Genomic DNA, 4,182 nt, shown 5'->3' with positions numbered 1-4,182 from the left:
GCATGTGCCACCATGTGCTTACATGGGACATGGAGAATCGAATCATACCTGGGTCCTTAGGCTTCACAGACATGTGCCTTAACCGCTAAGCCATCTCTCCAGCCCTCATGTCAACATTTAACCAAAGAATTGAATAAAATAAGACTAAGAAAGGACTAGAGAGATGGCTTAGTAGGTTAAGGTGCTTACTTGCAAAGCCAAAGGACCCAGGTATGATTCCTCAGGACCAACGTAAGTCAGATGGACAAGGTGGTGCATGTGTCTGGAGATCCTTTGCAATGGCTGGAAGTCCTAGCGTAACCATTCTCGCCCTCTCCCTCTCTCTCTCTTTCTCTCTAATAAATGAATAATACTGATAAAGATAATTATTAAAATATTACATTTATTGAGGGAAGTACAGGACCAAGGGAAGGAAGATGGATATACCCATGTGGTAGTTCTTGAAGAAATGTAAAAATCAACTGGGTGTGGTGGCTAATGCCTTTTAATACCAGCGCTCTTGGCAGAGGTAGGAGAATTACGGTGAGTTCAAGGCCACCATGAGACTACATAGTGAATTCCAGGTTTGCCTGGGCTAGAGCTAGGTCCTACCATAAAAAAAGAGAGAGAGAGAGAGAGAAAGAAAGAAAGAAAGAAAGAAAGAAAGAAAGAAAGAAAGAAAGAAAGAAAGAAAGAAAGAGAAAGAAAGAAAGAAAGAAAGAAAGAAAGAAAGAAAGAAAGAAAGAAAGAAAGAAGAAAGAAAGAAAGAAAGAAAGAGAAAGAAAGAAAGAAAGAAAGAAAGAAAGAAAGAAAAAACCAGAGTAAGAAAGAAATAAAGAAAAGAAAAAGAAATGTTAAAAGGGACAGGAGAAAGGAAAGAAACTTCAAAAGAGCTCCTGCCATGCAGAGGGCAGGAAAGGTAGGTAGGGATCAGGGGGTTCCCCGTCATCACAGCACAGCTGTGCTGAGACAAGGGGAAACTCACCAGGAACTGGAGATTCAAAAGTGACCAGGCAGCCCAATGAGAGGCTTGTCTCCTTGCACACATCTATTTAAAAACTTATTATGGTAGGTTTCATCTTCTGGCTCAGGAGACAGAGAGCTGATTGGTTTTGGATAGAGGCTGTCTTGAAGAGGCAAGCTATGACACCAAGTTCTGGGGACTGAGCTTGACCAACCAAAATGTTAAGATTAAATCCTAGGAAAGAAGACTTCCCTCCCAGGAGGGGCCCAGGGTGTGGACAAACAGATCTAAGGAAAAGATAATAAGTCAGATCTTATTTTGATCTCTAGCAAAGTGGAGACTGTAAAGATATTTTCAGGGACCCAGTCACACTTACTGCCTAACAAAGCTACATGACTCCCTCACACAGGCGTTAAAGCATAGGGGTCCAGCTTGTGTCAGCATTCAGGGCTGTGATAGGCCTGGCTCCTTAAGCAATGATAATGTATCATTGGGGGATGCCTGCCTGGTAAGGGATGATAATATGTGCTGTGATCATGCGGGTTTTCTTGGTTAGGTTGGGGTAGCCTAGTGGAGTCATCTATCAGGGCCTTGATATCTTATGGAGGGGTGTCCCAGCAGAGGTTTGGCCTGATTGCACAGGCACTCTGAAGATCTCCTTGTACCACCTATTAGTGCAAATGGGATGTACTTCCTGAATCCTCAGGCTTCCTATGGCTCAAGTTATTAGAAATACTCAGCAAGGGTGTTCTTGCTTGGAAGGAAGCAAGTGGGGTTCATTTGACGTAGTGAGGTAGGGAACATCCTTGCATGGGAACAGAGGATTTTAGGTCATCAGAGGTCTCTCAGAGGCATGAGGCCATTCAGCTTAACAGGAAGCAACCTCTGACAGGTCCTGTTTCCACAGGTGCTTTGGGCCTTGCAAGGTGCTGTGTGGGGAAAAGGATACCTCATTCCTTCAGTAGAGCCAGAGAAGGACAGTGGAGCAGGAGGTGGGTGCTAGTGTGAAGATCCCAGAAGCCACGCAGGTCCTAGGTAGGAGAACAGGTGGCATAGTAGGCAACAAAGAATGCCAGGGAGACTGGCAGCTGAAGCTTGAAGCCCAGAACAGCAGAGGTTGTTCAGAGAGAGCTGAAGGCTTTCAGGTGTATACGTGGAGGTTGATAAGGTGCAGGAGTGGAGGGCATGACTGTGGAGGAAGTTCTGCTGGTCAAGGGATGATTGTGAGATTCAGAGCAGGAGTGAGACACCATGGACTGGGTTTCCTTAGATAGCATGGGAAGCCAAATACTGGGGTGGCATCCTTTCCACAGTTCATGGCAGAGGCTCAGGGATGACGTGGGAGTGGTCTGGAATAGACAAGCAGAGGTTTGAGGCCCATCTCGGGATGACATGGCAAAGAGAGAGAGGTATGAGGGAATAGAGGGGTCTGGAAGAGTGAGTCTGCAGTTTGCCATTGGAGCTGGCGGGAGGGTGTGGTATGGGTAGCATCCCCTGAAGTGACTGTGTGAGTGGGCTTCTGTAGCCAACAAGGATGGTTTAGGAGGAAGTAGGTCTGTGTTACAAAGTCACCTTAATGGGATCTGTACGTGTGACCTCATGGTGCCCTCACCTATCCTTTATGAATACAGAGATCAGCTGCGCATACCTAACCCGGTATGAAGAATCACATGATGGAGCAGTTCACAGAGAGCTCTGAGTGATCCACCTTTTCCTGTTTATATGAGTTACAAAAGGGGAGAGGACTTATGAGTGGCAGCTTGTGGCTAGCCCTGTCTCTGACTAAAGGGGTATTCCATTGCACATGTGCAGACACCAAAGAATGTAAGGAGGTAGCTCGGTGGACTGGGCCTGTAGTCATCGAACAGGCACTATTAAGGAGCTTAGTAAGCTGGGTCTTGTAGTGTTGCAGTTACCTTCACATTCCTGGAAAAACATTCAACCAGAAAGAGCTTGTGGGAGAAAAGGGCTGCAGGCTTAAGGAATCCAGAAGAAACACCATCAATGGCAGAAGAAGCTGGCTCACTTCCATAGATGCATAGCACTATGAGACACCACCAGCAGCCAAGAAGCACAAACAGCCAGATTTCAAACCACTCTGAACACACCTAAGGACTATACTTAAGATCAGCCCACATTGACACCTCCCCTAACAGGCTACTGGAGGCTTAATTTCCAAGCTTAATCAAAACTACCAGAGACCATTTGGAATGTACATTCACATTCAAACCACCACTGTAACAGGCTGCATGACCGTCTGGGAGCAGGAATGCAGAGGCAAGGATTTAGCTACCCAAGTATGACTTTTCCTTTCCTCTCACTTTTAGTCGATTAACTTCTGAAAACTCCAGCCTACTCCAGAGGTCTTCCTTGTCCCTGTTCAGGCATATTTTCATGGTAATGTTGGTCTTGGGAGACTTTATCATCAAGCCTCAGGAAAAGGAGTCCTTTCCTCTGGCTGGAATTCAGTTTACTGGATATCACATGGCCATTGAATTTCTTTTTTTTTTTTTTTTGGTTTTTCGAGGTAGGGTCTCACTCTGGTCCAGGCTGACCTGGAATTAACTCTGTCATCTCAGGGTGACCTTGAACTCATGGCAATCCTCCTACCTCTGCCTCCCGAGTGCTGGGATTAAAGGCGTGCGCCACCACGCCCGGCTGCCATTGAATTTCTTGATCTCACAGCAATTACGGTTATCTTCACATTGCTGGGCCCATCCATATTCTTTCACTGATGGTGGTGGACGGCGTACAGCGGCCATCTCTTCTGAAGAGTTATTGGCATTAAATGGATGGTAGGGACATTTTCTTCAGTACTTGTAACCATTATTTAAGTTGCACTGGTCAATAATTCTCCATCCATGCACATGCACGTAACTCTCATTGAACATAATGGGACATACACACAGAGAAAACATGAAAGTAGCCTAGGGAAGAGCTGGGAAGAAGAGGGTTTCAATGGACTGGAGACTGGGAGAGGGGCAAGACAATGTAATGAAGAGGGAATATGTTCAAAATATATCCTATAAATGTATACAAGTTGCCAAGTAGAAAATAAAGTTTAAAAAATAAAATTAGGGTCTTGAAAGATGGTTCAGCTGTTAAAGGCACTTGCTTGCAAGCCTGATGGCCGAAGTTTGATTCCCTAGTACACATGTAAAACCAGATGCACAAAGTGGTACATGCATCTGGAATTTTTTTGCAGAAGCAGGAAGCCCGGGAATGCCCATATTCATGCA

This window comes from Jaculus jaculus, chromosome X, assembly GCF_020740685.1.
Source record: "Jaculus jaculus isolate mJacJac1 chromosome X, mJacJac1.mat.Y.cur, whole genome shotgun sequence".
Lineage (NCBI taxonomy): Eukaryota > Metazoa > Chordata > Mammalia > Rodentia > Dipodidae > Jaculus > Jaculus jaculus.
This window is presented reverse-complemented; position numbering follows the sequence as displayed.